Raw genomic sequence first — 21804 nt, 5'->3', positions numbered from 1 at the left:
AACTTGTATCCATAACTTATCCTCCTTTAATTTTAATTTTTTTCTTTCGAAGTAGGGTCTCACTCTAGCCCAGGCTCTCCTGGAATTCACTATGGAGTCTCAGGGTGGCCTCGAACTCATAGTGATCCTCCTACCTCTGCCTCCCGAGTGCTGAGATTAAAGGTGTGCACCACTATGCTCAGCTTTTATCCTCCTTTTATATTCAAATTTTAAATTCCCTCCATGCTTTCATGCTAGATTTTCCTAGAAGTGTATTCATCATATTATTCTTATCCACGAGTTCTTGCATTAGTCTACTTCCTCTGTCTTATAATTAATTTATTTCTAATTTTTCATTATTTCCTTTTCATTTATTGTCAGGTTAACCTTTTGTACTTTTTCTAACTCTTTGTTTCTGCTCTAAGCTGGAAAATAATTCCTTTATTTCCAGTTTTATGCTGAAAGCACTTGAGGACATATTTTATTTCTGAGTAGCCAATAGTGTTGATGTGTGCTGTCATATGTATTTCTGTTATGTGCTGGGTGAACCTTCTGAATTGTCCCTTTGACACTGCTTTGGAGAATATTCAGTGATTTTAAAAGAATTCTTTGTCATTCTTTTATTTAATTACTGTTTGCCTACATTACTAAACTCAATCTTTGTGACATGGAAATGTAATAAGTGTGATAAAACTACTGTTAACATGTATCTTATATAATTTATTATATAATATATATTATATAATTATAGAATTTGCAAATGATCCATGAATGCTTTAAAAGGAAGGATATCCTCTGTAATGAAAAAGTTTGATAAAACTAAATTTCTCAAATTTCCTGATGTTATATATTTTATTTTCATGTCATGTGAAACTGTGTCCCTGAGCATATACAAACACAGATCTATTCACCCCAAATAGGGCATAAATGACAGACGCAAACATGATTGAATCCAAACCAGTTTTGGTAAATGTTGCAGTCAGTTTGTGTTTGCTGGACAAACACACCCAGCCAGAAATAGTTTATGGAAGGAAAAGCTTTATTTCAAGCTTATAAATTCCGGGGGAACACCATTAATGGTAGAAGAAGCTGGTTGATTTCCACTGACCCAAGTAGAGGCACCACCAAACATGAAAAAGCACCAAAGTCCACAGTTCCTCCAAGATCCACCCCCAGGAACTTACCTCTCTCCACCCACTAGAGATTCAAGATTCAAATGTTAGTCTATGAGGCCACAAATTTAAACCACTACAGTAAACCAATGAGTGTATTGGGGTTACCTGTAGAGCAGGGCTGCTCATGAGTGATTCAAAAGCAGCTGCATCACTGAAATGCCCACCCCAGCAGAGTGAGGACTCATGGAAGCTGCATCTCATGAACTCGCTGCCCCACTGGCAGGCAGTTTGTCTGGTGGGAGAACCTCTGCCCAATTGGTTGTTTTCCTTTTATATAATCTTAGTGAGGTTTAGAAAATTGTTACAAAGCCCTGGTCAGTATCTCCCCCTAAACAATTGTTTACTGCTGCAATATCTATTGGGTGTGATCCAGTGTCCTTTTAGGTTTCAACTCTCCCAGGCTTGAACACTTCTGACTCCCTCCTCCTCCTAGGAGAGAATATCTCATTTTGGAGGAATTAGTTATATAATACCACATTATTCATTATGGGCTAGTAGAGTTTTAAAATTCTACTGCTTTTCTTATTTACATTCATTCCCTTTGCTTAAATGTTCAATGAGACTATATTAACTCTACTAATTATTTCAATGTAAAATAAACCTTGCTTCATGTTTGAAGCTTTTTGTTTTAAATTCTACCTCGATAGTAGCATGTTCACATTTGTCTTTAGTACAGTGCCTTTCTTTTAAGTTTTGAGTGTCTCCCTGCAAACTATAAAATATCACAATAAGTGGTTCTGGTGTATGCAGCATCTGGTTGTCATCACACCATATATGATTCATGTGATTTCTTCCATATGAAAAATAGTACTTATCTTTATAGAAAATGCTTTTCATTCCAACCCCCAGTGATTTAGAAGATAAAACTTTGGTCTCAATTATCACAAGTCTTACTTATCTAATCACGAAAATGTTACTCACTTATAATGTTAATGAAATTTTAGAAATAAACCACTTTAATTAATATTTTTATTTTAGATTATGGTTTAATCTTGGAATACAAATTGTATCATTTTTTTTTTTTAAGGTAGGGTTTTACTCTAGTCCAGGCTGACCTGGAATTCACCATATTCCCTTTATAAAATAATTCATTCTAGTAATTCTGTTCCTCTAGAGAACCCTGACTAATACAGATTTTGGTACCAGGAGTGGTTCTAGAGAAACAGAATTGTAAGGATGGATTTCTCTAATGGGCTTAGTGCTATCTGGGGTTGGTTCTCCAATTTCAGTGCTACCAAAGGCCCTACTGGTGATAAGGAGAGTGCCTGTACTGGCCAACAGCAGAAGCCGACTCTGAGCCCCCGATATGGTAGTATTCCTCGGGGTGACCAGCCAGCAACCTGGTGGCAGGTTGACTACATTGGACCTCTTCCATCATGGAAAGGGCAGCGTTTTGTCCTTACTGGAATAGACACTTATTCTGGGTATGCATTTGCCTTTCCTGCACGTAGCGCTTCTGCCAAAACTACCATCCGTGGGCTTACAGAATGCCTTATCCACCGTCATGGCATTCCACACAGCATTGCTTCTGACCAAGGAACTCACTTCACCGCCAAGGAAGTACGGCAGTGGGCTCATGATCATGGAATTCACTGGTCTTACCATGTGCCCCACCATCCTGAAGCAGCTGGCTTGATAGAACGGTGGAACGGCCTTTTGAAGAAACAGCTACAGCACCAACTGGGTGGCAACAGCTTGGAGGGCTGGGGGAGTGTCCTCCAGCAGGCTGTATATGCTCTGAATCAGCGTCCTATATATGGTACTGTTTCTCCTATAGCCCGGATTCACGGGTCCAGGAATCAAGGGGTGGAAATGGGAATGGTCCCACTTGCCATCACCCCAAGTGACCCATTAGCTAGATTTTTGCTTCCTGTTCCCGCAACCTTACGCTCTGCTGGACTACAAGTCTTGGTCCCAGAGGGGGGAGTGCTTTTGCCAGGAGACACAAAGAACATTCTATTGAACTGGAAGCTAAGACTTCCCCCTGGTCACTTTGGGCTCCTAATGCCCTTGAGTGAACAGGCAGAGAAAGGAGTTACAGTGATTGCAGGGGTGATTGATCCAGATTACCAGGGGGAAATTGGGCTGCTCCTCCACAATGGCGGTAAGGAAGAGTATGCCTGGAGTGCAGGAGATCCTTTAGGGCGTCTGTTAGTGTTACCATGTCCTATTGTCAAAGTCAATGGACGACTGCAACAACCCAGTAGAAGTAGTGTGTTAAATGGCCCAGATCCTTCAGGAATGAAGGTATGGGTTACCCCTCCAGGTAAAGAACCAAGACCTGCTGAGGTGCTTGCTGAAGGTGGAGGGAATACAGAATGGGTAGTAGAAGAAGGCAGTTACAAATATCAGCTAAGGCCACGTGATCAGTTACAGAAACGAGGACTGTGATTGCAATGTTTCTGTCCTGCCTTGATAACAGAGTGTTATATCTACACCAATATTAAGATTGTATCATTAGCTAAACTGTTGAATTTATATTAGACCCATTGTATTAGAGACTAAGCTTGTGTTGGGGGGAAGATTTTGCGGTTCCGGTTGTACGTGGGATAGTTACGCGATGTTAGGCGGAATTATGAGCTTGTTACTGTTTTCATTTGGAAATTAAGTATGATGTAAGGAGACATGATTTGATGCCAAGTTGACAAGGGGTGGACTTGTGATAGTTAAGGTGTTGTCAACTTGATCTGTTTAGTAATCCACAGGCTGCTTCTAGGAAGGATCAACTAAAGGAGGAGGTCTTTCTCCCAGGGTGAGCCCTTCCCCCAGAGTCGGCGGTCCTGCTCAGAGAGGGACTTGATATAAGGAAGCTCTGGGTAGAAGAGTTCCCTTTTTTTTCTTTCCTTCCTTCCACTTGGCTGCCGGAGCTGCTCCCTACCTTCTAGTGTGGATGGAAGACCAGTACGGACTAAAGACCAACATCAACTGAAGACCCACGTGGATCGAGACCCAGCGGCTCCTCAGGAAGCCTCCAGGCTTTCCGGCTCCTCAGGAGGCCTCCAGGCTTTCCGGCACCATCTGCAGTGCTGGGTCGGGACTGCTGAGGCATCTGGCCACGTGGACTGAGCTATTGTCAGGGTGGCCTTGAACTCAAGGCAATCCTCCTACCTCTGTCTCCCAAGTGCTGGGATTAAAGGCATGCACCACCATGCCCAGCTAGTATCCATTTTTATATAATTAGAAGAATAAAAATTTTACATAATAACATTTTTACATTTCTGCTGTATCAGGCATACTATGTATATGATTCTTTTAATTTGTAGTATTAATTATGTATATTCTTATTAAAATTTGTAATTTCCCTATCTTTTTCACCACTTTCACACTTTTGCTAGGAAATTGTCTTTAATTCATTAAAATTTTAGAAATGTTTATCAAAAACTTTTTATAAGTTGTATTTATTTGTTTGCCTCTGTGTGCACATTTATGTGTATGTGTGTAGGGTACCAAGGTCTTTGCCACTGCAAATGAGCTCAGAGACATTCATTGTTAGGGTCACTGTTGAGTTGAAGTGATAAGGCTAGTGGTGTGCTGTTATGCTGGCAATATTTCTGGTATTCTACAGTTAGATGCCAACAAAGTAAGTCCCATCAAGGTAAGCTTTCTTCCCTCCCTCTTTCCTTCCATTCTTCTGATATGATCTCCTTGTACAGACCAATGCTGGCCTTCATTTCATCTCATCCTGCTCAGCTTGGCCATTACAAGCCTGTGACACCCAGGATTGTTAATTCCCATAAATGGTGCTACACAACTGGACTAGCTTGCTTAGGACATCATGTTTTGACTGTATTTAAAATGATAATGACAGAAAATGTACACAGTTTTGTATGCATTGTTGCATGAGGAAACAAAAAGAAACAACAGAAAGACAGGCTGTTGTTTAAGGCTTGTTTGTGTCCCACAGTACAGGATGATAATTGGGATTATTTACCTTCTTGCTACTTGTCACTAACAATATTTAAAATCCACTAAAAGCTATCATTTGTTGGTGCTTACTATGTTCTGAGCAATGTTTAGAAAGATTAGCCCTTAATTCTCACAATATATAAAATAGACAATATTATCATATGAACTTTTAGATCAGGAAACTGGGGCACTATGAGCTTAAATTTCCTGAGGTCACACAACAAAAAATTGGCAGAGCTAGGATTTAAAATCAGGCAATTGCACTCTAGTGTTCTTTAAATAATCCCTAGGTCCTATGTTCCGATGATTTTCTAGAAAGAGTTCATTCTGTGGCTATGGCTATGTTTTATACTGTACCATGTTTTTCTTTCCCTTATGGGAAGTATGCATTGTATGAACATCTTACTCTTAGACCCAGTTATGTAACCTTGGGATGTCCTTCCTTTTTGACTATATGACTGTCCTACAAACAGTCCTTACTTAAGAAATTTATTAGAATGTCTTTGGCAGCATTTTCTTTCTTTTAACATGCTTTATTGAATAATGAATGTTTGATAAATGTGTGCATGGCTGTAGCTGTCTGGCCTCGTGTGTGTGTGTGTGTGTGTGTGTGTGTGTGTGTGACAGAGAGAGAGAGAGAGAGAGAGAGAGAGAGAGAGGCTGCTCTCAGACACTTTTGCACAGGGTCTGTTCCTTGTGCCCTCTGGTGATAAGAAGGCACTAGATGCTTTGATCAGAAGACTAAACTCCTGTTGAGAGGTGAAGCGAAACATAAAACACAGCCATTATATAGTAGAATGATTCTTTCCCATCAAGTATTGTCCACCCTGGAAGGTTTCCATGCTCAGAAGGCCACAGTGTTGCCCCAGGGTGCACCCATCTCTCCGTATGATGTCAGAAGTAGGCTGGTTCTCTCAGAGGCCCCTCTTCCTGCTCTGGGAATGTCCCATTCTTATATGCACCCTAGGTTCCAAGAGACCCTGTTATTCTTTGTGGAAGTTTCCAAAGCATATAGATTTCAGTGTTTATTAGGAGCTGTTGTCCAGAGCAGAGAAGACTTGGGAGAGAACAAATGGCAAATGTTTGCTCATTCTCCCTTCCTTTACCGAGGCCTTGCCTTTTCACATCTCTCAGCTTCAAAACGAAGAACTTTAGACCCACAAATGGACGTAAAAAGATACAATGGGCTGTGTGTGGTGGTGCACACCTTTAATCCCACCACTTGGGAGGCAGAAGTAGGAGGATTGTCATGAGCTTGAGGCCAGACTGAGACTACATAGTGAATTCCAGGTCAACCTGGGCTAGAGTAAGACCCTACTTCAAAAAACCAAATTAATGGGATTGCTGGGAGAGGAAGTATCATCCAACACTGCCACTATGTAGCCAGAAAACAATAATCTGCTAATGTCATTTGCAGTATTCTCAGCCACAGACAGTTGGGACGTAGTTCTTCATCATTATACCTGGTGCCCTGTGTCAGCAGATGACAGAAATCCCAGCTGCAGAAGAATACAAGGAAAGGCAGGACAGGACTTTTCAGAGACAGCCTTCCGTAGTAGATGGAAGTAGGAATGAGTCTTAAAATATGGATGAAACTTGCCTAAATTAAAAATATAAATTAAGGGCTACAGAGATGACTTGGTGGTCAAAGGGACTTGCTTACAAAGCCTAAAGGGCCAGGTTTACTTCCCTAGTGCCCATGTAAAGCCACATGCATAAAGTAGCACATGTGTCTGCAGTTTGTTTGCAGTGGTAGGAGGCCCTGGTGTGCCCATACTCTCTGACTGCCTCTCTCTCTCTTTCTATTCCTCAGATAAATAAATAAAAATATAGAAAACATATATAAATGAAAACACAAAAGTTACTTTTATTTTGTTTTCTTATATTTCCCTCTTTTTCCTTTTATTTTTTTCAATATTGAATTTTTTTATTTGACATTACCTTGAATTTAGAGAAGTACTTAATTTGTACATAGACTAATTCAAAATATTTTCATTAAGCACCAAGAACAGTTTACAATACTTTTACCAAGAATACTTTTATTGCTGAAAGACTAATGAAAATGTACCAGATTGGGGAAAGGGAGTGGAGGGAACATTAAGAGCCACAGGGTGGGAAGGCGTACTGTGAAGTATTGTCCTCCTGACCTATGTCCCCAGTGATGAGTGCCTTCAGTAGAATGGGAGTGGAAAGAGGGGACAAACTAGGATAACCTGATGGGAATATGGCTAATTTGCAGAATGTTCCCAACAAAAATTACTTCTTAAAGAGGAAGTCACATTAGGTTTTTACCCAAGAAATCTAAAACTTCCAGTCAGAGCTGCTTTTTTTTCCCCCCAAAGTAAAGTTTCATTCTAGCCCAGGCTGGCCTTGAACTCATAGCTATCCTCTTACCTCTGTCTCGCAAGTGCTGGGATTAAAGGTGTGCACCATCATGCCCTGACTCAGTGCTTCTAATCAGTATAATTAGCTTCAGACCACAACTCAAAACCTTATGTGAGTGACAGCAATCATTTTTATTGTCTTAAAGGTTGCATGTCACCCAGGCTGGTCTCACACTTGTTGTGTAACTGAGGATGACTTTGAACTGATCTCCTTTCCACCTCCCAAGAGCTAGGAGTACATGTCTGCCACTGGGTCTCACCTAGAATAACTTCTGAAAGATATGCTTACCTTATCCATTCTAGTAAGAGGGATGGTGCTGCCTTAGGCTGGTACACATAGGTCCACGTGGCAAGTATCACGCAACCAAGCCCGCAAAGAAAGATAAAAAGCACCATGTAAAAAATAAATGTGATCTCTTATGTTCAAGGGGAATAATGCCTAATTCTCAGGGACATAATGCAGCAATAGACATAGAGACAATTATGAATCATAGCCTTTAAGGAAAAACTAAAAAGGGTGGTAAAAGAGACACTCACACACAATCCTGTGCCCTGGAAACACTGGAAGCTTCACAGGCCAGGTGGCATCCAGACCAGACAAGGAGCACTAATGAGTCTCCACGTGAGAGGGACATCGAGGCTGTAGACCAGCGTGGGCCACGACACGAGCGGGAGACACTACTCAGGACAGTGCAGTGTTTGCTCTGGTAAAGGGAGGCAGTCTGCTCTGAAAAGGTGAAATTGCACAGACCTCAAGCAGAGGTAACCTGTGTCAGGTTTTAACTCCTTACAGTTCATCTGTGGCCCCACTGTGACACTACCGGGGCAAGGTCTGCCTTGTCCTCACACTGACCAGGGCAGCATGCTTCTGGTATGTCCCCAAGTAATCATGATGCAAACATAAACTCACCCCAAGTAGAAGCTGACGTCAAGCTTCCTACACTAACCATGCTAACAGTACATTTTAACCTTCTGTAAGTCACTCACAAAGTATGCACACTGTGTACTGTTCTGGAAGCATAACATGCTGAGTTAGACTCCTCTTCCCGAGGTAGTTCAGTCTTGAAACAGAAAATCTATGTGTCTGTCTGCACTACCATGGACGAATATCTATTAAAGCCAACAATCAAACCCTTATCTGCTGCTTCTCAGATTATTACTTCTTTCCTTTGGATACTAGCAATGAGAGAAATGGAGATGAATCTATGGAAGGATGTTTAACCCCCAAAAGAATCCATGAGGCAAGAGGGAATCTGTGTCATTACTCTGACAATCTGAACTTGACTAAAAACAAAAACCTTACTTGACTTACCAAATATATGCACTTTACAAAGTTCCCAAGAGGCTAACACTAAGGAGCCTGAGGCAGGGGCCTGCACTCCAGCCCAGCCTGGGGTGGACAGTGAGACCTTGTCTCAGGAGAGAGTAAGAGCTAACAATCATAAAAATAATAGTGGGTTGCTCCCAGCATTCGGGAGGCAGAGGCAAGAGGGTCGCTATTGAGTTTGAGGCCACCCTGAGACTACATAGTGAAGTCCAGGTCAGCCTGAACTATAGTGAGACCCTACCTCAAAAAAAAAAAAAAAAAAAAAACCATAATAATAATAGTGGGAACATAAATACATAAATTACTCTTTGATTTTTGGTAGTTTTTTTTTTTGTTTGTTTGTTTTTGAGGCAGGGTCTCACTCTAGCTCACACTAACCTGGAATTCACTATGTAGTCTCAGGGCGGCCTCCAACTCACAGTGATCCTCCTACCTCTGCCTCCCACGTGCTGAAATTAAAGGTGTGCACCACCATGCCCAGACTATCATTAAATTATTCTTCAAGAGTTCTTCCAAAATGTCATAAGGAAGGAAGCTTGGTCCACTGTCTGGACAGGAAGCCTTGCTGGCCAGAATGCTCAGGTCTGCTTCACGGGTGCAGGGCTGGTGGCAGATGCCTGCTTGAGGGGGGCCAAGAGGCCTTGAGGGACCCTGGCTGGCTTTTTGTGCTGTGCATTGATGTTCTCCAGCACCTGCTGCCAACACCTCAGCTTTGTCAAGTGCTTCTGGACCAGAGCATCTTTCTGTTACAATTCATTCCTTAGATCTGATACATCCTCTTTGATAACCTGCTCCAGTTTCGGGACAGGCAACTGCATTTTTTTTTTTTTTTTTTTTTTTTTGGTAGAGAAAAGCACTCTGTCTATCTTACAACATCCAGCATCTGGATACACTGATCAACACCAGTCTGAATTTCTTCCTCATCAGTGCCATTCACATAATCCTTACTCACAATAGAAGCCAAGCAAGCCTCAAAGGATGACTCCAACATGTCCACCAGATTAGTGTTGATGATGTGGAAGCTCCAGTCCCCACCTGAAGGAGCGAGGCCTGGCTGGGGAGACCCGGCAGTGGTGGGGAGCCAGCGGGGAGGGGGGTTGAGGGGGTTGGAGAGGTGGGGGTAGGGGAGGGCTCTTCCCGGTGAACACACTGACCAGGGGAGCCGCCATGTCTGCAAGGGTGCCTCTCTTTTTCCTTTTATTACAGTTTCTTTAAAACATTTTATTTAATTGCTACTAAGAAAAAATTTAGTATAGTCCCCCTTAGTGTCTAGCAAGGATTCAGTTTCAAAATCAATGTATAGAAATCTTGGGCTGGAGAGATGGCTTAGTGGTTAAGTGCTTGCCTGTGAAGCCTAAGGACCCCGGTTCAAGGCTCGGTTCCCCAGGTCCCACGTTAGCCAGATGCACAAGGGGGCGCACGTGTCTGGAGTTCGTTTGCAGAGGCTGGAAGCCCTGGCACGCCCATTCTCTCTCTCTCTCTATCTGTCTTTCTCTCTGTGTCTGTCTCTCTCAAATAAATAAATAAATAAAAATTAAAAAAAAAAAGAAATCTTTATATGTCCTCCATAGACTTAGGTATTTTTAATTAAGTCTTTTACTTAGTTTTCAGCAGGCAGAACCCTGCTGGAGGAGGAATGTGACTGGGACTGGATCTAGAGTCCAGCCCTACTAGGTGTGTTGAGAGGCAGCTTGAGCTTTGGCTGTGGGTGCTGGTTGTTTTCTCGCTGCTGTGGGTGGATTATGGAGTGAGCAAGTTTCTTGCACCATTACCAATCTTCCCCTGGAATTTGTAAGCCTGAAATAAATCCTTTCCTCCTAGAAACTTCTTCTCGTCTCATGTTTGTTTGTCCTAGTGATGGACAAGTAATTGCAATAGTGTAGAATTTTCATATAACCTACATACAACCTTTTATGTGCTTTAAATGATCTGCATATTTTTCCTAATATCTAACACAATATAAATACTTTGTGAGTAGTTTCTATAGTTTATTATTTAAAGAGTACACACAAAAGGGTGGATGCCTTTTCAGTAGATACACAACTACAATATGACTAACTACATAGCACATGCCTGAGAGGTCCAGACAAGCAATTGTCCAGCAAAGCATGACTGCATGATGACAGGATCTTGGAAGGAAAGGTGTGTCCACACATCATTTCTGTCTCATAATTGATTGCATGTTTCTGTGTCCATTTCACTCAAATTTTGGCTTTTGAAATTTTTGAACTTCTGTTGCTAGAAAATATAGTTTGTTTTCTTGTGAGTATGACCCATTGACTTTAGGATTTCCTGCATGAGCATGGGTGGGGTCTATGTCATTAAGAAAACATCTATCACTCCCCCACTAACTAACTGTAAATAACTCCTCAAAGAGGCTGGGGCCTCATGCCCTCCCCAATCATATGACAGAATGTTGATGGATCCAACATTGGTACAGGCCTTGTGTAGATAGTGACCACTACTGTGAGGTCATGAAAGCAATAGTCATGTTACATCTGAAACATTTAAAACAAGAGGTTTTTTTTTTTCTTTTTTTCAAAATTTTGTTATTTCTTTGTGTTCCCAGTGAAAGCAAATATGGAATTGTAGCACATTATGTGATCACATCCTGCAGTAGCTGCCAAATTAGAGGATGCAGGCATTCAGTAAGTGCTCTGTTGGATTGTGCTGTGTAGCAACCAAATGTCTGTAGAGATTAGTATTCCCAGGCAACAGGCAAAAGTCATATTAATTTAAATAAAGTTTAGCTAAACAGAAACGAGCAATTACATAATTATGAGATCAACTGTTTCAGCATTTTGCCAACAGAAACATTTTCTGTTCCTAGAATGAATTCCCCAATGTTCATTCTAACTTTAATGGTTTTTATACTTCTATACAGATAATGGGACAATATGAAAATCATCACATTACTTCTTATTCAATACTAGCAAATGTATTGCTCCTAGAAGACTATTTAGGTGCAAATCTCTTTTTCACAAGGCAATCGAACTCTCAGTTCTTTCTTTCTGCAGCTGCAGGTGTGCAGGGATCTAACATGCAAGGCAAGAGGAAGCAGAGGTGTGAAGGTATTGAAAGTATTCATAAAATATGCAAAAAAGAATTAACCACTGGATTAGGCTCAGCATTTCAGAAGACTGTTGCATGTAGTCTTAAACTCAAAATGTGTTCATAATTTTCAATTCAAAAAGGAAATATAGATAGAACAATATTATTGTTTCATGGATGGAGCCAAAGCTCATTTTTCTGGTATCCATACCTTCATCTTGGTCTAACTGACCTCTCATTTTGTCATTATTTTTTTATTTTTGGGTGCGTGTGTATGTGTGCTGTCTGCATGTGTGTGTTCACATCATGCACAGAGATGAGAAGCCAGAGGCAAATGTTAGGTGTCCTCTGCCACTCTTTTGTCTCATTTCTCTGTGACAAAGTCTTTCGCCAAACCTTGACCATGCTGTTCTTTAGTTTACATTAGCTTATTAGCAAGTGCCAGCACTATTCCTGTCTCTACTTCCTTTGGTACTGGGGTTACAGATGGCACAATCATGCTCTGCTTTTCACTTGGGGCCTGGGGACCAAACTCTGGTTCTCATGCTTATGCAGCAAGCACGTTTGCTCACTGGGTCATCTCCCTAGCCCATCACCACCCCCTATTATATTTTAGACATCAGTCACTCATTCTCTTTTGTTATGTTGCATTTTAATTACATGCTAACTAACGTATTCACACAAATGCATATGCATGTCTATATCCTTTTCATATTATCCCATACTACAAAGTTTCCTTGCTCTCCTTTTCAACCATGGCGGTTTAACTCACTAAAATGGATACAATGGACAGTTGTCTACATTGTCATCATTTGCTTTCCTGCTGGATGTGTTGATGCAAAGCAGTTCTCATCCATAAGTCCTCCTCTGTTAAGGATCCTCCAGCATCCAATGTTGGATTCTTTACAAAGGTTCATCTATACCAATGACTTGAGGAAGGGTACAGACTTAACTCCCTCACTTTAATTTGGAATAATATAGAATGTGCCAACAGGGACAGAGGAGGGTAATGGAGTTCAATTTTTCTCTTGAATGCTGACTGTCTTATTCCCAAGCAGATATTGTAGTAAAATTACATGCATGCAAATATCTGTTTCAGAATTGGTTTCCTAGAAATGCATTTCATATGAGACATGTTTGAGGAAATCACTCTTAAGCCATTGCCCACTTGTTGCAAGAAGAAAGAATGTGACCCACACATTGCCATAGCCATAGCTCTTATCAGTGCTGCAAAAGGGTGAAACATACATGGAGTGAAAAACAAATACAGGTGGGATATATTGAGTTTGAAAAGTTTGGTGAAAGTAGGACTTAAATGGAATATGCAATCAGATGAGTACTGTTCAAGATGTTGTGTGACAAGTTAATAAATATCCAAAGGTACTTTTGACCAGTTGAAAATGAAGTGTGAAAGCAAGAGGAGCTCCTTCTGGCTTCTGCAATCCAGACAGCAGAGGGGACGGGAATATGAATACCATGCCCAGGATTTAACTAAAGGAACTAGAGATCTATAGTAATTGAATTTCTCAGTTCAACAAGTCATCTCGGTTACTGTCAGCCAGGTCATTGTTAGATATGAATGGGACCTTGAATCTTGATATAGAAGCACATAAGTAGATTTAACTGATAATTTTAAATTTCCTTCATCTGCTGAATTTTTGGGGGGCCACAATACTGGACCACTTATCCCTACCAGAGGCCAACACTCCTTCCTTATCTGAAGATGATAATTATGCATCTGCTTAAAAAAATCTAACTCTCTAGGATCTAATCTTTGAACTTCAGGCACTGTAATAACTAGAACAAACTCACAAAAAATAGACATAGCCAGGAACATTATAAATAAGCTGAGGGGAGGAAAGGGACCTCATGCTAAAACATTTATAGCAGAACAAGAAGCCACAGTGAGAAGTGTGTAAATCTAGGTCTTCAGGGTGCTTGGTGAGTAGAAACATAAAATAAGGTCTGTGAAAGCTTATCTAGATGATAGTCCTTTCTTGAGATGTGAGATTTAATACCTTGCCAAAGATGCTGGGGCTTACAGCTAACATTCTTCTGGAAGATTTCAATTTCCTAGAACTGGTGAAAATGTCCACTAAATTAAATGAACTGTGGTATAGAGGGGAAGAAGGCATCAAGAGACTGAGGATTTGGCATGTCAAACTGAATATACTATAAAATCTAGAAAGTTCAGGAGTCAAGATGTTTTGGAACACACCTGGAAGAGATGCAGATGTTGAAGTAAGGTTCTTGTTATGAGAGGGGTGAAGAAAACAGAGCATAGGTATTGAAAATATGCAAAGATTACTGTAATGAAATATTGGTTCTGGGGTAAAGGGAGGGGGCCAGAAAAAAGAAGAAAGTGGAAGGGGTAGGAAATTAATGATGAGGAAGGATGAAAAGCTAATTAAAAGTGTCTACCATTAGAATATTCCTCCACTCTCATAAGCATACCAAGAGGGAGTCTCATGTATGTGACTTTTTGTTTGTGAAGAACAAAAGAAAGACATAGAGGGTTGGATGAATCTGATGTTCCTCTTCAATCTGAGCATTGAAAGAAAACAGCTGTGCATTTTCTTTCTTAACCGCTAAGTGCAAAAAGGAGGCAGATATAGACATTTTAAAAAGCTTCACTATATCATGATTCAGTCTTTTGGATCCTTTCTGTTGAACACCCTAGGAATTCATGGCTTTCTGAGTTATGATGTGAGATTCCATTTCCTGATGCTTAAAGCCCATGAGTTTATGCAATCTCTTCCCCCCTGTCTTCTTTGCTTTGGTCCTTGCTTTTCTAATAGTTAAAGGACTAAGATGTATCAAGGTGTTTGCCTTGTGATTTGTGTGTATGTGAAATAAAGACAATTTCTGCTCAAGAGAAACTTGCAATACAAAGTGGAAATGGATATGTTCTAGACAAAGGAAAAATGGATGAAAAGACTGGGGTAGGACAAGCAGAGAGCAACTCATGTGCAAGCACATGGCAGTTAAAAGGCTGTCCATGTTTGATACATTCTAAGATGATGTAATGAATGACCTAACAGATGATTCAAATAGTTCTTTTTGAACTGTTTTATTGGAATTTTTATAGATGCAAAGAATATATTGTCATTGTACTCTCCTTCTGTTACCTTCTCTTGATCCTCATGCTCTCCCACCTTAAAATGAACCCTTTCTTTCCAACTAGATTGTATTCTACTTTTATGTCTTGTTTATTTTTCTCTCCTCCAATGTCCATCATAGAATGTTGATGGGCTCAATATTGTACAAATCTTGAACAGGTAACAACAGTTGCTGTGAAGTCATGATTGCAACTAGCCACTTCATGTCCTAAAGACAGCATTCCTAAACAGTCCTCTCCACCCTCAGGCTTTTTTGTCTCCTCTCCTATGTGTGTCCTGAACCTCTGAGGGTGTGATGCAGATGGCTCACTTAGAAACAAACTCTAATTTATTCTCAGGATTTTGATGAGTTTGGGGTCTCTCCACTAGTCACCACCAACTTCAAAAAGAAAATTCTCTGACCAAAGGTGAGAGCAGTAATAATCTGTAGACATAGACATAAATTGATGGTTACAGTATAAACAGCTAGCCCAAAATCTGTAGTGTCTTCACTCTAAGGGGCTGTGATTTTCCCAGCTTTTTAATAGGTTTTCAGTAACTTGTATGAATTCCTTCTGCATAGTAGACCTCAAATTCAGTCCTAGAGTAGTTTGCTATTCCCACAACAGTCATGCCATTATTGTCCTAGTAAGCATATCTTTCTTGGCAAGTCAGCTTTCAGGGTCCACTGTTAAGTAATGTTGTTGATGACTTTTCTCCTCCAGAAGCCTACATAGCACTTTCTAGCACTCTGATAGCTAGCTGGCAAAGAAGAAGCTGTCAACTTAGTTCCAGATTGATTTCAGTGTCCTAAAACTGAAGCATGTGATGTCTTCCACAATAAGGTCTCATTATCTAGTTCTGGTGGACAACCAAGAGCATGGGCAAAACCTGTATTCTTATGTGGGCCTTAGGGCCTCCCTGACTAATAACTCGCTGGGATTTGTGCAATGGTATTTTCTTATAACAATCTGGGAGCAACATTATACACCCACATAGAGTACTTCTGCTCAAATATCTTTCTATTTTTTGTACATTCCTTTTTTTTTTTCTTTTTTAATTCTAGCCCAAGCTGACTGGAAATTCACTCTGTAGCCCAAAGCTGGCCTCAAATGCACAGAAATCCACCTACCTCTCTTCCAACTCAGCACTGGTATTAAAATTTTGCACCACTATGCCTGGCACTATATGTTCTGCTTTTAAATTGGATAACAAAGAGATAGGTTTCTATATAGATTTTTAACATGTGTTTAGTGTTTATTAGATTCTCCACTCTTTCCATTCCCCTCCCCTACTCCAACATAAAACTTTTCCACCTCATGTATTTCAGCCCTTTACTGTCATGTCTACTGTTCCATCCTCTTAAGCCCTGCTCTCCTCATGGCCTCTTCAGATTCCTGGTCTTTACCAACTCTTATTCCAACTTACACAAAATTCTAAAAATTAAAGCTAGGACAAGCTCATTTTAAAATATTTTTTATAATTTATTTTTTTTAAAGAGGAATAAGCCTGCATTGTGCATTTGTATCACATCTTCATCATCTATTTATCCGTAGATGGGCATTTAGGCTGATTTCATTCCCTAGCTAATGTGAATAAGGTTGTCATAAACTTGGGTAGGCAAGTATGTCTGAAGTGTTGAGCCCTTAGGATATATGCTCAGGAGTGGTATTGCTGGTTTACATGTGAGATAATTTGAGTGAAATGTCTCTCACATCCTGATGTTTTCATGCTTGTTCCTATGCTGGTGACAATTTAGAAGGAAGAGCCTTGCTTCCAGAGGTGTGCCTGTGAGGTGGACCATGGGTCTTATTAGCCCTTCTGTAAGCCCAGTACAGAGATTACTTTCACCCAGATATGTGCACCAGCTCATACTTGCTGCTTTATGCCAGTTCCTGTAGTCAGAAGTGACCTCTGTTTATGCCATGTTTTCTCTTGTCATCATGAAGCTTCCCTTTGAGAATGTAAGCCTAAGTAAACCCTTTACTTCTATAAGATGCTTTCAGTTGGGTGTTTTGTCTCAGTGTTGCAGTTACCATCTCATTGCAAAACACCTGACCAAAAGCAGTTGATGGGAGAAAGGTTTATGTTGATTTTCAATCTCAAGAGAAAGCTTCATGATTGAGGAGGAATGCATAGCATGCACAGGCTGGAATAACCTTTGCTGCCACAGGTAGAAAATAGGAGCCAGAGAGTGATCTGAGTTCTGGCAAGGGGGCAGTGGCTACAACACCCCTAATCCCACTCCCTACATCATACCTCCTTGAGAAAGACTCCACTTCCCAAATTGCCACCAGCTGTCTGATTCAAACCACCATATTATGCCCCTGCCCTCCCATAAATTCATGATCATCTTGATGTAAAATGCATTCAATCAAACTTTAACAGTCCCATGGTTTTTTTAAAATCAATTTCAGCACTGTTCAAAAATACCTATCATCCAAAGTCTCTTAACTGTGAGCTTGTAAAACAAACAAACAAAATAAAAGAAGTAAGAAAGAAAATGGCACACAGTAAACATTCACACTAGTAAACATGGTATTGTAAAGAAACACTGGATCAATGTCATGTCTAAAACAAAGAGGGAAAACAATAAATTCTCTAGATCCAAGCCCAAAATCTTCACCAATGACTAAGTCTCTGGGGCTCCTCTTGCACCCCTTCTGGCTGGGATGCTCATAGTCTAGGGAAACCTCCATTTCAGCTTCTCCTCCAGCAAGGCTCAACCTCTCAAATTGCCACTAGCTGAGGACCAAATATTCAAAACCCTTGTATGTATTTAAGTTTGAAAAAGACTCCACAAATAAGTACTTAAAAAAGCAACATGTCCATCTTTTGAAACTTTTTAGTGTTTAATGTGACTGAACAATAATAATGATAGAGACAAATATACAAAAACTATAGCTCAGCTCACTACTACAAGGAAATCTTCAGATTGCAAACAGGCATACTGCCAGAAACCCTCTCATTCTTCCAATTGCTACTCAGTTCTAAATATTTTTCTTTGAAATATAAAAAGATTAAAATAAAAATATGCTATGCATGTGCATATATTATAGCTTTTATTTCTTTATGGATATAAGTGCTTGTGCACATGTATGTGTGTCCCAGTGTGGGGCAATGGGAAGTTAGAGGACAACTTTCAAGTAAGTCCCTTCCACCTACTTTGAAACAGTCTCTTATTTTTCCATTCTCCATCTGCAGGTTTCTGGAAGTTCTCCTGTTTCAACTTCCTTTCTTGCATAGGGACAATGGGATTATAGAAGTCTTGTCACAAGTTCTGGCTTTTAGAAGGTATCTGGAGATCTAAATTCAGGCATCCAGTGTTCTATAGCAAGCAGTTTATTCACTGATCCATCTAACCAGCCTCTATACATATATTTTTATACCTTCAAATTTTTCTGAAAATATTTGGAACCTATAAATATGTGCTATGGATTGCAATGTAACACATAAAGGTAGAAAATAAAAAGGATTTTTTTGTCCAATAAAAATGTCATAAAAGCAAGATATTTGTTTTTATAGGATTAAGGAAATAGAAAGGAAAACAGAATCCATTTCAAGATATGCTATTCTCCTAAAAATCATTGCTAACAGAGTGCTACTTCAGTGCCAAGGACTTTTGAAGATTCTATGTTTAAGATTATAAAAGCTTTCCATAGTCATATATACTAGTAGGACCTATTTTTTCATTCATGACCTGCAGAGTAGTATATATGTAGTACACAGGACTTGGACTTACATGATTTTGCTTCAAAATATTCATCTTAGATCACTGGATTTTTATGGCCTTTTTAAGAAAAAGAAAACTGATAAGAAACAGAGATTTAATGGCAGATGGGATAACACTGCCATCTGTCCTTGTAAGAAAAAGTAGAATAGCGGCATCCTTCAATGACATCAATTAAATGAATTAAAAGGCAATTTTCATAAGACTATCTTTATTTTATTAAATAATCCAGTGAAATCATGATACCAATAAAGAAAATTCTGTAATTCTATGTTTGGGCTACCTGTGGATAAAAGTCAAAACTAGAGTCCCCTGACAGTGGCTATAGTGACCTGGGCACCCCTGGCAGGCTTGATCCTGATCTTTTCCCCCCAGATTCTCTCCCCTGATGCTGTGGGGTACTGAGCCAGCCCACCTAGGCTGACAGGATGGTGAAGTGGTTTTTTGAGCCAGAGCATGCTCCAAAGTTTCTGGATGTAAGTGTTTTCTGCCTTTTGGTAGCTGTACCTAAGTACCTACTGCAGACATGTCTTGACTGAAGACATAGTGCACTGGGAAGTGACCCCTGACCAGAAGCTTCTGTCCTGGGGACTCCTGACCAAGACCAAAAGGTTGACCCCTGGGTGGAGTGACTGTTTTCTGTCAATGTTTCTCACACAGTGTACATCTTGGAGGACCCTATTGTGGACCCACAGATCAGACCATGACCACCTAGCTGATGGTAGTGGAGGAACGATGTGTGTTTACTGTGTGAATTCTGACAACAGCTGGACTGAAATCCATCTGGAAGCCTGGGTCTCATACCCTTATTTTGGGTCCCCAGAGCTGTCCAGGAATTTGGTACTGCTCAGTTCAAAAACAATGTGACCAAGACAATTAAGGGTTGTGAACACATCGTGTCCAAGTTGCAAGGTGAGATCTCTTCCAAAACATTTGTGTAGACAGCCAAAGAGACCAAGGAGAAAGTGAAGGAGACAGCACTGGCAGTACAAAGAAAGCCAAGAACCTCGCCACCAAGGCCGCCACCAAACAGCAGAGCAGTTTGTGTACCTCAGCCCTCTCCCCTTATACCTTAATCATCAAAATTTAACTTGCAGCCCTCTCTGCTGTTGGGGTGGCAGCTGGCAGGTGCCCTGTTCAGCACCTCAGTACACAAGGCTCAATGTCCATGCTGAGCCCAGATTGCTTGCCCTCCCTTTGGGCATCCGAAAAGTGCAGACAGATTGTGACTTGTCCAAGGTCAAGAGCAGTGTGAAGGTGAAGTAGCAAAAAATGATGGGCTATAAGCTCCACACAGGCAAGTTTCCTTGTTCTATTCTCTGATGTGTCCCAAGTCCCTGGAATATAACAGGCACTCAACAAATACTTGTTGGACTCAAAAAAAAAAAAAAAAGTAAAAACTACATGATTGCATATTCTTCATTGTCTGGGTTAGTTTGGGTTGGAGAGTAAAGTTAGCACCAGATAAATGGGATAACCATGTTTTTAAGAGAGAATTTAATACATATATATCTTCCTGTAGCCCACTATTGGTGGGAGCTTGATAATGGAAAGTGGGCTCATTTTTGGCTATGGTTCTGACCTGTTTCCCAGGACAGAACTACACCATCATACCTCAAAAGGGCCCCAGATGAAACTAAGAATAAGTGGGGAAACAAGCAAGAGTGCTGCTTTCATGGTGAACCTAGTACCAGCAAAAGGGTGAAGGAGATAGACACAGAGAACAATCAACTCCTACCAAACCAGATATCCAGAGACACAGAGGCTTCCAAGACCTCACCACTGAAGCAGACCTAAAATGAACCCAACATGGCTCAGGGAAATTTGTGGAAGAGGGGGTGGAAAGAATGTCAGAGCCACATGTTGGGTCATGATACACAGAGATGCCTCCTACTCATAACTGATGGCTCACCCTATAATGCACGACCCATATTCCCCAACTCGGAGGGTCCCTGTGGAGGGGAGAGGACAGGGAGAAGCCTAACAATGGTACCAACTTCACTGTATTCACTGAGGACAAAACTAATTAAAGAATAACAATTATTAGTATCTTGTTCCTTGTTACAGCTAAGGCTACCGCAATATTTCACACTTTAGTGGTTACTGGATGTGTGTACAAAGACTCCTGTAGGGGACAGAGAACAGGGAGTATTTGGTTAACTGGAGTTCAGAAGACACAAGAGAACAGTGAGAATTCTGGTTTGAGAGAAATGTCAGTTTGACAATCTACATGGTCTTTACTGTCAGAAGTTGTTAATAATCAATTCATTGTGGGTACAGTTACTGCCAGAGAGATTATATGTGACTAAAGGTTGACAGTGATAGAAGGTTAAAATGGATATAAATTATCAAATGCATAGGATTGTTGAACTTATCTTTATTTTCAACAATCTTCTGAAACAATACATCTATTCTCAAAGCACCCAGACAATGAATAATCACATAATAGTCATTATATATTATACCTAAAGTCATATTCTCTTTAACAAACAATAATTCATGGTAATACGCAGGAATTGTAGAAATCCTTGGAAAAGAATTATCACCATTTCTCAGATAAATCTTAAGTATTGATAAAAAATCTTTACCAGGGCTGGAGAGATGATGTAGTGGTTGAGCACTTGCCTGTGAAACCTAAGGACCCAGGTTCGAGGCTCGATTCCCCAGGACCCACGTTAGCCAGATGCACAAAGGGGCACACGCGTCTGGAGTTTGTTTGCAGTGGCTGGAAGCCCTGGCACGCCCATTCTCTTTCTCGCTCTCTATCTGCCTCTTTCTCTCTCTGTCACTCTCAAAGAAATAAATAAAAATCTTAAAAAAAAAATCTTTACCACTAAGAAGGCAGAGGTAGGAGGATCGCCGTGAGTTTGAGGCCAGCCTGAGGCTACATAATGAATTCCAGGCCAGCCCAGGCTTGAGTGAGACCCTACCTCTGAATAAACAACGACAACAAAAAAAAAAACTTTACATTTTATTATTTAAACAGAACTATTCTGATTAAATAATAACTATATAAAACTTTGATAGTATGGAAAATGAAAGATGAGTTCTCATTTTCATAGATTATGTAATTAGTTCCTGCATTTATAAACATTGAGGCAGCACCTATTTTAGTACTTTAATGATGCTGTTATTTATGCTTTATTGTGCTCAT

General features: G+C 40.4%; 2 pseudogenes; one reads left to right on the top strand and one right to left on the bottom strand.

The window, feature by feature from the left end:
* Positions 1-9349: 9349 nt before the first annotated feature.
* LOC101599365 lies at positions 9350-9940 on the bottom strand (annotated as a pseudogene).
* A 3910-nt stretch (positions 9941-13850) lies between these two features.
* LOC101611199 lies at positions 13851-19740 on the top strand (annotated as a pseudogene).
* The last annotated feature ends 2064 nt before the right edge of the window (positions 19741-21804 follow it).

The sequence above is a fragment of the Jaculus jaculus genome, chromosome 1 (assembly GCF_020740685.1).
Source record: "Jaculus jaculus isolate mJacJac1 chromosome 1, mJacJac1.mat.Y.cur, whole genome shotgun sequence".
In the NCBI taxonomy this organism is placed as follows: Eukaryota; Metazoa; Chordata; class Mammalia; order Rodentia; family Dipodidae; genus Jaculus; species Jaculus jaculus.
This window is presented reverse-complemented; position numbering and strand designations above follow the sequence as displayed.